At 41.3% G+C, this 13984-nt stretch overlaps 1 protein-coding gene across 4 annotated transcripts in view; it reads left to right on the forward strand.

Moving 5' to 3' along the window:
* inavab (innate immunity activator b) overlaps positions 1-13984 on the forward strand; it is a 46483-nt gene that overhangs the window by 16921 nt on the left and 15578 nt on the right. For 3 of the 4 annotated variants that reach the window (XM_046311452.1, XM_046311449.1, XM_046311451.1), the window contains exon 1: positions 13097-13233. The exons of the other annotated variant lie outside the window; for it this stretch is intronic. The gene's annotated coding sequence lies outside the window, so the exon portion shown is untranslated. Of the gene's footprint in view, positions 1-13096; positions 13234-13984 lie in introns of those variants that run through there. 4 annotated transcript variants of the gene reach the window in all.

Here is a 13984-nt window from a genome sequence, read left to right on the forward strand (position 1 = left end):
CAGATATTATTTATTGGATGTAAAGGTATTTATCCGTCAGGAGGATATGTCCTGTTCCAAAGTCACGACAGACACCACACTATTGCCTAAGCGCCAGCATGCATCTACAATGTGGTGTGGAATATCAAGGGCCAATTTTCTTAGGTTCCATTTTCCTTCGGAATGCTTAAAGCCCCCATGCAGTCTTTTTAAAATTATTATTTTTTCCATCATTCCATCATTGTGTTTATTTCATATGAATAACTCTAAATACATTGTGTATAATTTATTTCCCCAAGCATCCTTTTGCAAATGCTCAGTCTGCTCGTGTGGCCGTGTTGATACAAATACATATATTTACATACAGTGCCTTCATAACGTATTCAGACCCCTTGACCTTTTCCACATTTTGTTATGTTAGTCTTATTCTAAAATGTATGACATATTTCCCCCCTCATCAATCTACACACAATACCCCATAATGACAAAGCAAATACAGGTTGAGACATTTTTGCTCATTTGTAAAAAACTGAAATATCATATTTACATAAGTACTCAGACCCTTTACTCAGTACTTTGTTGAAGCACCTTTGGCAGTGATTAAAGTATTGAGTCTTCTTGGGTATGACATTACAAGCTTGGCACACCTGTATTTGGGAAGTTTCTCCCATTCTTCTCTGCAGATCCTCACAAGTTCTGTCAGGTTTGATGGGAAGTGTCACTGCACAGCTATTTTCAGGTCTCACCAGAGATGTTCAATCGGGTTCATGTCTGGGCTCAAGGCTGGGTCACTCAAGGACATTCAGAGACTTGTCCCGAAGTCACTCCTGCATTGTCTTGGCTGTGTGCTTAAGGTTGTTGTCCTGTTGGAAGGTGAACCTTCTCCCCAGTCTGAAAACCTGCTCCAGAGAGCTCAGGACAGTATCTCCCTGTACTTTGCTCCATTCATCTTTGCCTTGATCCTGACTAGTCTCCCAGTCTCTGCCACTGAAAAACATCCCCACAGCATAATCCTGGTACCACCATGCTTCACTTTAGGCATCGTGCCAGGTTTCCTCCAGATGTGATGCTTGGCATTCAGGCCAAAGAGTTTAATCTTAGTTTCATCAGACCAGAGAATCTAGTTTCTCATGGTCTGAGAGTCCTTTAGGGGCCTTTTGGCGATCTCCAAGCGGGCTGCCTTTTACTGAGGAGTGGCTTCCGTCTGGCCACTCTAGAAGGCCTTATTGTTGGAGTGCTGCAGAGATGGTTGTCCTTCTGGAATGTTCTCCCATCTCCACAGAGGAGCTCTGTCAGTGTGACTATCGAGTTCTTGGTCACCTCCCTGACCAAGGCCCTTCTCCCACAATTTCTCAGTTTGCACGGTTGGCCTGCTCTAGGAAGAGTATTGGTGGTTCCAAACTTCTTCCATTCAAGAATGATGGAGACCACTGTGTTCTTGGGGACCTTCAATGCTGCATAAATTATTTTGGTACTCTTCCCCAGATCTGTGCCTCGACACAATCCTCTCTCGGAGCTCTACGGACAATTACTTCGACCTCATGGCTTGGTTGTTGCTCTGACATGCACTGTCAACTGTGGGACCTTTTTATATAGACATGTGTGCTTTTGTCATTATGGGGTACTGTGTGTAGATTGCTGAGGTGGTAATCTTTTAAAATCCATTTTTAGATTGTAACAAATTTGAAAATGTCAATGGGTCTGAATACTTTTCGAAGGCACTATAGACAGCCCTGATTGTCTTATAGAAGGGACAGTCAACTCTTAAAGCCAGTTCATGCTTTTTCCAAAAATGTGGGTGGTTGCTTCGTATGAAGGATGTGATGCAACGCATGCCTCCGGAGGCTCCGCAAGAGCCAAATCAGACTCCGTACTTCGCCTTGCCCCTTTCAACTTTTGTAACAATGCTGAGGGCTCCGTATAGCTCCGTGTTGACACGATTGGTTGACAGTTGGTGAGGTTGATAGGTCCTGTATAAACACAAACTAATTTCCTTCACAACAGCTCTGCACTGCTCCGCGAAGCGCAATAAGTATGAATGCCCTGACTTCTTTAGAGGCCGTATCACAAATGTTGCACGGCCAACGCAACCGTCGAATTGACCATGCAGCACCTTTTACTCTACAATGTCAGGAGCCTGCTGGTTTTCTGTTCTACCTGATAATTAATTGCACCCACCTTGTGTCCCAGGTCTAAATCAGTCCCTGATTTTTAGAGGGGAATGATTCAAAAATGCAGTGGAACTGGCTTCAAGATCCAGAGTTGAGTTTGAGGGATTTATAGGATCGTCAAGAATCTGGTGAACTTGTTATCAGTCATAGTTGAAGTGTACCTATGAAAATTTACAGGCCTCTCTCTCTCATTTATATATATATATATATTTAATTAATTGATTCAAACTTCATCTGAAAGTTTCAGTATTGATTGTTTTAAATTGTTTTAAATTATATATATATATAATTTAAAACAATCAATACTGAAACTTTCAGATGAAGTTTGAATCAATTAAATGTGTTTGATTGCTTTCATTAGCTTATTTTCTCACTTCCATGATTTTAAGACTAGGGTTTTTAGCTATCTTGGAATTAATAACATTTCCAAGAAGTAATCCTGTAACTTTATTTTCAAGAATCTAATTTATTAACTATTTTCTTAGGATAAAACATTGAAAATGTTATAAGTTTCTTTCTATAACTTAATTGAGAAATTCAGTTTAGGAAAAAATGGCACTTAAATTTTTTTGTTAACCTTAACAAGGTTTTGTGAATCCGGGCCCTGTATATTTTCGCTCCAACCCTAATCCAGCACGCCTGATTCTAATAATTAGCTAGTTGATGAGCTGAATCAGGTTGGTCACAACTGGGGTTGGAGTGAGAAACTACAGGAGGGTAGCGCTCCAGAAACAGGCCTGGAGAACCCTGCTCTTCTTCAAAGAAAGGAGGGTACGTATGCAAATAAAAGATGACTGGTCATTGGTCTGAATAATCAGATCAGATTGTGATGTCATGCTGTGGGCAAAAACTCTATACCACCTGAACAACACATAAGAGTGTTATTTCAACCTCATAGTGTGTAAATATATATATATATTAGTTTTTTGTTTTTTACAGGATTTTTGTTGTTTTTGATTGCACTGTCCCTTTAGCATTAAATGATTACATTTCCACCACTCAAAACCATATCTGCATCCATATTCCATATTCTCCAGAACTCTCAGCAAGTTATGGGTATTTGTTGCCTCTGAGTGACTTTAATGTCATTCTGTGAATGAAGTGGTCTTGAAATTCAATGGAAATTGGTGGACGTGCTGGGAACGAGTGTGATGTGTTGGAATCTGTGGCATTGTGGGGTTAGGGCCAGGGTGATGCAAGGGAAAGGCAGAACAGCATGCCTCTATTGAGCCACTGACAGTTGAGCTTTGGTACTTGATTATAGTCTCAGGGTGTGTGATACTCGTGACTGTCACCTCGGTGAATGATGCTTCAATTTAGTCCATTGGCATGTCATGTTCACACAGCACACTTACTGTTCCCCTAAATAATGTTGCATAAAGTTTCTTATGAATATTTAGTTCAGATGCTGTACTCATTTGATTAGACCTAGACAATTTTCTCTAACCTTTTATGTTGAGGACCTCTTTCACGAGGGTTACCTTACCATACTGCAGTTAAAATCGCCATTATTTCTCTAGCCCAGTATACCTTTAAAATAATTATCTGCGGACTTTGTCATCTTTTTTTCTCTGATGTATGTAACATACCCAGGAGGTCTAATACTGGACAGTATTACCACACAGGGTGCCACTATGTTTGAGAGTATCATAGTCAACATGTCTAGTCGTTGATGCCCCACCCCCTGCAGTACAGACATCCAGACTAAACAGTAACCTACTCTGACCATTTTGTTGCTGTAATACATTGACCCAAAAGGAACTGTGAACTTCCTCTCAGATGAGCAGGGAAAGATAGAGAAGAGGACCTAACACTCATGTCATAGGAATTTATAATGAAATACAATGGGAATTTATGAGTACCTATAGGTTAGGCTAATGGTTCACTGTCTGATATGACGTTAATTCATACATTCACAACGATTTATCTTATGGACCTCCCAAATCCTATTTTGAGTTATCACTGAAAAGGGATGGAGCCGAGTGAAAAATACTGGATCATAGTCAATACACACTAAATAAGAGCAAATATTTTAAGAATATTTTCTTTGAGCCATTCAATTAAAGTGAGTAACGTTAGAAATGTCCTGAATAGCACTGTCTTTTATCCTCAACAACACCAAACCCATTTTGCATGAGGCTACTTCCCCCATCTTTTGTGTGATGTGCGTGTGGTAAAACCCATGCTCCCAAAACACATTTGAAGTGCTCGTTAGACTCTTAAAAGCAGTCCCGCTGGTTAGCAAGTGTATTTCTCTTGGCCAAAAATATCCTGCACCCCACAGAATGCTAAGTAGAGGGCATGTGTCAGCGACAAGGTCCTCAACGGTGCTTTCTGTGAAGGGGTGTTGATGGCTTTAAGCGCAGCCACTGTGGTAACGAGTGAGGAGGGTTGTATTCCTGCAGATCACAGCTATCTTTGGTTTGGATGCTGGAGTGGCAGCCGGAGACTGTGGTTAACAACCCAAATGGCACCCTATGCACTAGTTTTGACCGGAGCCTATTGAGCTATAGGGAATTGCCAGGGTGCTATTTGGGAGGTAACCTGTGCCTGTCCACATCAGAGATGTTCCAGTCTCTGCTTTGGCTAATTTCAAATAGATTTCCATTACACATCTTCATTATGGGAACCTCACAAGGCCACACAGACACTGACCAGAAGGGTGGGAGAGTTCAGTAATCCTGAGAGTCTTGTTTACTTAGCGTTCTCAAAACCTTTTTTAACTGGCAATTACTTTAAGGCACCAGTAATTTAGAATAATTGCAAACAACTAATTACCGATGCTGGAGCTAGAGCGAGTAAAGTTGCTGAATGTTACGTGTGGAAAAGGTCTGACTGTTTCGTTCTCACTCTGGAAGCTGACTGAGGGTAATGCTAAGTTGCTACGTATAGCCTAGCAATTCCGTTATGTTGTTATAAAGACACAATAACATTCAGGGAATGTGTAATTGCCGGCTGCTATGTTCCCTTAAACAAAACACAATTTGTGCCTTTCTGGGATTTCTGGTTGACATGACCCATCCTTTAATGTCCTCTGTGAACCAAGGCAGGGTTTGTTTTGTGCCAATTGTGCAAGTTCTCCCACTTAAAAAGATGAGAGGCCTGTAATTTTCCTCATAGGTACACTATGACAGACAAAATTAGATTTTTTTTTCCCCCAGGAAAATCACATTGTAGGATTTTTAATGAATTAATTTGCAAATTATGGTGGAAAATAAGTATTTGGTCAATAACAAAAGTTTCTCAATACTGTTATATACCCTTTGTTGGCAATGCCAGAGGTCAAACGTTTTCTGTAAGTCTTCACAGGGTTTTCACACACTGTTGCTGGTATTTTGGCTCATTCCTCCATGCAGATGTCCTCTAGAGTAGTAATGTTTTGGGGCTGTTGCTGGGCAACACGGACTTTCAACTCCCTCCAAAGATTTTCTATGGGGTTGAGATCTGGAGACTGGCTAGGCCACTCCAGGACCTTGAAATGCACTCCTTCGTTGCCTGGGCGGTGTGTTTGGGATCATTGTCATGCTGAAAGACCCAGCCACGTTTCATCTACAATGCCCTTGCTGATGGAAGGAGGTTTTCACTCAATCTCACGATACACGGCCCCATTCATTCTTTCCTTTACAAGGATCAGTCGTCCTGGTCCCTTTGCAGAAAAACAGCCCCAAAGCATGATGTTTCCAGCCCCATGCTTCACAGTAGGTATGGTGTTCTTTGGATGCAACTCAGCATTCTTTGTCCTCCAAACACGACAAGTTGAGTTTTTACCAAAACGTTCTATTTTGGTTTCATCTGACCATATGACATTCTCCCAATCTTCTTCTGGATCATCCAAATGCTCTCTAGCAAACTTCACTGGCTTAAGCAGGGGGACACGTCTGGCACTGCAGTATTTGAGTCCCTGGTGGCGTAGTGTGTTACTGATGGTAGGCTTTGTTTCTTTGGTCCCAGCTCTCTGCAGGTCATTCACTAGGTCCCCCCCGTGTGGTTCTGGGATTTTTTCTCACCGTTCTTGTGATCATTTTGACCCCACGGGGTGAGATCTTGCGTGGAGCCCCAGATCGAGAGAGATTATCAGTGGTCTTGTATCTCTTCCATTTCCTAATAATTGCTCCCACAGTTGATTTCCTCAAACCAAGCTGCTTACTTATTGCAGATTCAGTCTTTCCAGCCTGGTGCAGGTCTACAATTTTGTTTCTGGTGTCCTTTGACAGCTCTTTGGTCTTGGCCATAGTGGAATTTGGAGTGTGACTGTTTGAGATTGTGGACAGGTGTCTTTTATACTGATAACAAGTTCAAACAGGTGCCATTAATACAGGTAATGAGTGGAGGACAGAGGAGCCTCTCAAAGAAGAAGTTACAGGTCTGTGAGAGCCAGAAATCTTGCTTGTTTGTAGGTGACCAAATACTTATTTTCCACCATAATTTGCAAATAAATTCATAAAAAATCCTACAATGTGATTTTCTGGATTTTTTTCTCTCATTTTGTCTGTCATAGTTGAAGTGTACCTATGATGACAATGACAGGCCTCTCATATTTTTAAGTGGGAGAACTTGCACAATTGGTGGCTGACTAAATACTTTTTTGCCCCACTGTATCTCTCTGCACTCTGCAGCACTCATGGCAATGTCCTGGGTGTCAGCAGACATTGGCCTAGTCTAAGACACTGACCCCAGAGGGTACTCGTAGAACGAGAGAGAGGGGAAGAGTGCATGGTCTAGTCACCCATGAGGTTTTTGTTGTCAAGGTTGGTTGAGTGGTAGTGTAAAATCAGAATATCTTACTTCCAGCTTTTTCCTGAGACATGGTTCACAGCCACATTCAGTGCACATGAGTTTCCTGTGTGAATGGGCTGGACTGTGAGGGGGATCACCACAAAAACAACCCCTCAGAGTCGCCTGTGTACACTCAGCTCCCACACCCAATATAGACCAAGGGGTAGTCCCACAATGCACTCTATTCCCTTTTTATAGTGCACTACTTTTGACTAGGACTCATAGGGTGCATAGTTAGACACTATATTAGGAATAGGGTGCCATTTGGGACACGAAACCAGCAAGTGTGGTGATGGAAAATGTACAGGGCCTCATAGAAAGGCTTAAGGAGGCGTCTCTCTCTCAATCCCATGGAAATCCTATATATGTCGAACAAAGCACTGTGTGGCTTTGCAACACATCTCCTTTCTCTTCTTAGGCCAGCTATATTTTCCTCGCATCCTGTCTTTGTACACAAGTCCAATCTTTTGATTGTACAGTGAGTTAATTGTGGAATGTGCCAGCCTTTTTGGCACTTGGGCAAGACCTCGGATACTACCCTACCTTTTAGGTTATAACTACTTTACTACCAGGATCATTTATGAACTTGGAGTAACTGGGGTTTAAAGTCTGTTAGTAATGGAATTGGCTGAACCAGATATCTGCCTCCTTTTTTTCTTTCTTTTTTAACTGCTGCTGTCTTGGTGCCATGTCTTTGGTGATTTGATACCCTGCTGTCTGGGAATTGTGGGGGCTTGTTCAGGGTCTCTAGGCGCCTGCATTCTTTGAGAGACAGAGTGAATATCAGGATTCTGAGTATGTGAGCCATGCAGTGGTCGAGCAGGTGCTGTGTGTCCACACATTCTGATTCCCACCACCATGTTCTTCCCTCCCTGGTGGGCACTGGGCATTTTGGGTCCTCCTCTGGCTCACACACTCCTACTCATACCAAAGGACTCAGACACACCAATAGTGTTTGCTGGTCGAGAGTACTTAGCACCTCAAAGTAATTTGCGTACAAATTTTACAAGTAGAATCGTGTAGAAACATCTCGTCAAATCAGACATCTAAAGTGGTTGGTCCCTAATGCCTGGTGTACACCTACATGACTTTCAAAAGCCTAATATCTCTGAGCTTCTCACATTAAACGACCATCTCTCCTGGTGTTTTTTTTTGTCTTGCCAACCTAGTTGTGCGCACACTAAACTATCTGGCACAGACAGGGTTTCACACTCTGCAAGACTCTTCACTTGCTCGTGAGGATTCTTGATACCACCACGCTGTCTCGCGAAAACAGTAATGCGATTAGATTGTGTAGCTAGAACGAGCTGTGGCTCAAAGCAGCCACATACGTTTTCAGTCAGACGTTCACAAATCATGTAAAATTGTCACATGGCCTAATACAACAGGTGTTGCCCTTACCACGCATGCCGTACAGAGTTGAAATATCTAGCCAACATTATGAATTGAAAAAACATTGCTTGTGATCATCAGAGCTATAAGGATTTGACGCTTTGGTTAAAGGCAAGTACAAACGCTTCTGCTCGAGAGTCTACACATTCTGGTTGATGCGAAACAACTTCAGCATCTCATGGGATATTGCTGACCACCGTTCTCAAAACTAGTCGTTGCACATCTCACACTACAAGAGCATTGCAGGTTTTGTGCAAACGTGTTTGAAAACATCAGGACGTCTGGGACTGCTCAAAGATCAGTAGCCCTCAGATGGCGTCTTTGACCCCCTCACATTTAAACGAGCGTCGGTGGCAGCCGCACACCCAGACTAGGCAACGACATGGTGATTTTTTTTCTCCGATCTCAAACTTTTCTGGGACGGTGTTTTAAGCTGGGTGTAGTGGTACACCCTGCTTAAAAAACAGTGCGCTGAATGATCAGCAGACAAATGCTAGATCCACTTTTGATGCGGCGTGTGCGAGCCTTAAAGATCTGACTACACTTGAGCAATGAGTTCAACTGCTACAGTGTATCTCAGAGGATCAAAATGTAGAGGATTGAGAAATAGCCGAGTCAATGAAAATGAATTACATTTGATGTTTGGTGGTATAATAGGCCTAGATTGTCTATGAAATAACCCTCTGGGATGTGCCTTCAGAAGATATTCACACCCCTTGAATTTTTCCACATTTTGTTGTGTTATAGCCTGCATTTAAGATGGATTCAATTGAGATTTTGTGTCACTGGTCTACACACAATAATCCAATATGTCAAAGTGGAATTATGTGTTTAGAAATGTTAACAAATGAATAACAAAATATAAAGCTGAACTGCCTTGAGTCAATAGGTATTCAACCCTTTTGTTGTGGCGAGCTTAAATAAGTTATGGAGTACAAATACAGTGGGGAGAACAAGTATTTGATTCACTGCCGATTTTTGCAGGTTTTCCTACTTACAAAGCATGTAGAGGTCTGTCATTTTTATCATAGCTATACTTCAACTGTGAGAGACAGAATCTAAAACAAAAATCCAGAAAATCACATTTGTATGATTTTTAAGTAATTAATTTGCATTTTATTGCGTGACATAAGTATTTGATCACCTACCAACCAGTAAGAATTCCGGCTCTCACAGACCTTTTCTTTAAGAAGCCCTCCTGTTCTCCACTCGTTACATGTATAAAAGACACCTGTTCACACACTCAATCAAACAGACTCCAACCTCTCCACAGTGGCCAAGACCAGAGAGCTGTGTAAGGACAAGGCTGGGATGGGGTACAGGACAATAGGCAAGCAGCTTGGTGAGAAGGCAACTGTTGACGCAATTATTAGAAAATGGAAGAAGTTCAAGATGACGGTCAATCACCCTCGGTCTGGGGCTCCATGCAAGATCTCACCTCGTGGGGCATCAATGATCATGAGGAAGGTGAGGGATCAGCCCAGAACTACACGGCAGGACCTGGTCAATGACCTGAAGAGAGCTGGGACCACAGTCTCAAAGAAAACATTAGTAACACACTACGCCGTTATGGATTAAAATCCTGCAGCGCACGCAGGGTCCCCCTGCTCAAGCCAGCGCATGTCCAGGCCCGTCTGAAGTTTGCCAATGATGATCAAGAGGATGAATGGGAGAAGGTCATGTGGTCGGATGAGACAAAAATAGCTTTTTGGTCTACACTCCACACGCCCGTGTTTGGAGGAAGAAGAAGGATGAGTACAACCACAAGAACACCATCCCAACCGTGAAGCATAGAGATGGAAACATCATTCTTTGGGGATGCTTTTCTGCAAAAGGGACAGGACGTCTGCACCGTATTCAGGGGAGGATGGATGGGGCCATGTATCGTGAGATCTTGGCCAACAACCTCCTTCCCAAAGTAAGAGCATTGAAGATGGGTTGTGGATGGGTCTTCCAGCATGACAACAACCTGAAACACACAGCCAGGGCAACTAAGGAGTTGCTCCGTAAGAAGCATCTCAAGGTCCTGGAGTGGCCTAGCCAGTCTCCAGACCTGAACCCAATAGAAAATCTTTGGAGGGAGCTGAAAGTCCGTATTGCCCAGCGACAGCCCCGAAACCTGAAGGTCTGTATGGAGGAGTGGGCCAAAATCCCTGCTGCAGTGTGTGCAAACCTGGTCAAGTACTACAGGAAACGTATGATCTCTGTACCAAATATTAAGTTCTGCTTTTCTGATGTATCAAATACTTATGTCATGCAATAAAATGCTAATTAATTACTTAAAAATCATACAATGTGATTTTCTGGATTTTTGTTTTAGATTCCGTCTCTCACAGTTGAAGTGTAGCAATGATACAAATTACAGACCTCTACATGCTTTGTAAGTAGGAAACACTGCCGATTTTGCAGGTTATCAAATACTTGTTCTCCCCACTGTATCACAAGTTACATGCACTCACTCTGTGTGCAATAATTGTGGTTATAACATGATTTTTTTTCCTGACTACCCCTTTTCTGTACGACGCACACAATTCTCTGTAAGGTCCCTCAGTCGAGCAGGGAATTCCCAGCAAAGAAGGGCACCTATTGGTAGATGGCTAAAAAAAAGAAGCAAGCATTTAATATCCCTATGAGCACTGTGCAGTTATTAATTACACTTTGGATGGTGTATCAATACACCTAGTCACTACAAAGATAAAGGTGCCCTTCCTAACTCTTGCCAGAGAGGAATGAAACCGCTAAGGGTTTTCATCATGAGGCCAATTGTGACTTTTTAAAACAGTTATGGAGTTTAATGGCTGTAATAGAACACTAAGGATGGATCAACAACATTGTAGTTACTCAACAATACTAACCTACATGACAGAGTGAAAAGAAGGAAGCCTGTACAGAATACATGGATTCTGTTTTGAACAAGGCACTAAAGTAATACTGCAAAGAAATGAGCTTTTTGTCCTTAATAAACAGCGTTGTGTTGGATTTTCCCCAAACATAACACACAGGTACCACTCTTCATATTTTCAAGCATAGTGGTGGCTGCATCATGTTATGAGTATGCTTGTCATCGGCAAGGACTAGGGAGTTCTTTTTGGATAACAATTTATGGAAAAGAGCTAAGCACATGCTAAATCCTAGAGGAATACCTGGTTCAGTCTGCTTTCCAACAACCACTGTGAGACAAATTCAACTTTCAGCAGGACAATTACCTACAAGGCCAAATATACAGCATTACCAAGACAACACTGAATGTTCCTGAGTTGCAGTTTTGACTTAAAACAAGACACAACTAACTTGACTGAGCTTGAAGAATATAAATGAATAAAAACAGGTAAATATCGTACAATCCAGGAGTGAAAGGCTCTTCGAGTTACCCAAAAAGACTCACAGCTGTGATCTCTGCCAAATATGATTCTAACATATTGACTCAGGGGGTTGAATACTTATCTAATGAAGATATATTGGTGTTTTATTTTCAAATGTTTTATGTTAGCATTTGTCTTCCACTTTGACATTAAGAGTATTTTGAGTAGGTCGTTGATAAAAAAAAAGTATAATTAAATCAATTTTAATCCCACTATGTAACAACAATGTGGAAAAAGCCAAGTGGCGTGAATACTTTCTTTCTGACGGCACTGTAAGTGAATCTTTAAGTTATTTGAAGTCTTATAAACCAGCGGTTCCCAAACGTTGTGTGTGTGTTTTTAAAGGAACTCCTTCTGTAGCTCAGTTGGTAGAGCATGGCGCTTGTAACGCCAGGGTAGTGGGTTCGATCCCCGGGACCACCCATACGTAGAATGTATGCACACATGACTGTAAGTCGCTTTGGATAAAAGCGTCTGCTAAATGGCATTTATTATTATTATTATTATTATTCCGGCTTTCAACTTACTCCTGAAAGTTGTTATAGTAGAATGCAAAAGACGCAGTTTCGAAATTTGGTAGTGCATCAGCAGTTTTCCTCTTGTCATGTCAGTCATTGTAGACCTTAGAGGGCTATTGCTGCAACATTTTATCAACTGACAAGAGGGGAGTGAACAGGTCTTGTGCACTTAGAAATTATGTGGCGCACGCTTACAGGATGTTCTCTAATGCCTGAGGGAAGAAGGTTGGGAACCCCTGCTCTAAACTGCTGTATGGCTTTAAAATCAAATTCTTAACTCATTTGGATAGTTCCAAGACGACTTACTGAAGTGGTCAGGAGAGGGCAGTAAATGTACATAATAACAAATCAGTATCAATGTTTATGCATGTATTAAAAGTGGTAACTTGTGTCTGAATGTGGTAAATTAATTACTTATACATTTGGTGTGTATCTCATGAACAAACCTTTTACTGAGCTGTAGCCAGTTTTATAGCCATGCTAACATTTATGTGAAGATATAGGAAAAAAACATTAGACTTACAACTAACAATGATTCACTCTTATTACTTCTTTAACATCTGCTAAACACGTGTATGTGACCAATAACATTTTTATGAAAATGGTATCAACCACTTACACATAATTGTGATTGCAGTGTTCTTGTGAAATCAATTAACGTCAGACTATGATAAAATGCACGTTGATATTTGACACAATCGGTTCGTTGTAGCCTAATCGCTCTTCATACTGTACCTGGTTTTCACCTCGCACCTTGATAAGGGACTAATTGAAATGTAACAATTCCCATTATCATCATTGTTGACACATTTCAAAGCAGTGCATTAAATCGCGTCCTGTCCTGAAGGTTCAGCAGTGCACAGGTATGCACCATGCATGCCTTGGCAAACAACTCCCCTTTTCGTGGTTGAGTCACCCTTCTCCTACCTTACTTCTAATCACAGTTTTCCTTTCAATCACTTCCATTCCAGTGGGGAATACGGGAATAGTTAGGCAGTTTTCAGGAGTCGGCTTTTGAACCAAATTATTGAAAATGTAAGTACATTTCCTTTTAATGTGCTTTAATTTTACACACAGCATATGTACGCAAACTGTTTTCCGACTTGTTGTACAGTTGAAGTGAACATTTAGTTCACTGTTTATAGTCAAAATACTTTATATATTTTTATCATGAAACGTAACCTATGCCGAGAGTAATGTATTTTGTTGTAATTCCCTGTCCACTATCCTTTACTAGGAGAACCAAGTTTGTATTGAAGTAGAAAAGGCTTGTTGCGTAATGCCCTTTAATTATAATTTTTTTTGACCATCTTCATTTTAGTTGACCCAGTAACCATGGCTATTGGAACCATGTGGGGGTCGTGTAGACGTGTTCGGTTTTAAATGGTTTCTTGAAAGTGACGGGGGCTGTTTCAATTGTTATACAGTCTTTATGCTTCGTGTAAGCTACCAGGGGAGATAATGGACACTTGATTGACGCGGAATGAATCATTTCCTGTTTAACGCCTACGTCAGTATTTTGTTGAAATGTTTAGACTGTTTTTTGTGTCTACCTTTGCCTCGCTGAATACTTTATCATTTGGCCATATAGATATTGAGGTTTGAGTCTTATAATCATTCACAGTCTTGGATATAATACATTATGCCCCTGTTTTATTATAACATTTATTGCGTGTTGTATATAAAGAATTCCCTAAGATAATAAATATCGTGGCAGCTTTTCCACAAAACAACCTGCTTGCATGCTATAGACCGGAGATTGGAATTTCATTCTGTTATAACCTCA

The sequence above is a fragment of the Oncorhynchus gorbuscha genome, linkage group LG18, assembly GCF_021184085.1.
Source record: "Oncorhynchus gorbuscha isolate QuinsamMale2020 ecotype Even-year linkage group LG18, OgorEven_v1.0, whole genome shotgun sequence".
Lineage (NCBI taxonomy): Eukaryota > Metazoa > Chordata > Actinopteri > Salmoniformes > Salmonidae > Oncorhynchus > Oncorhynchus gorbuscha.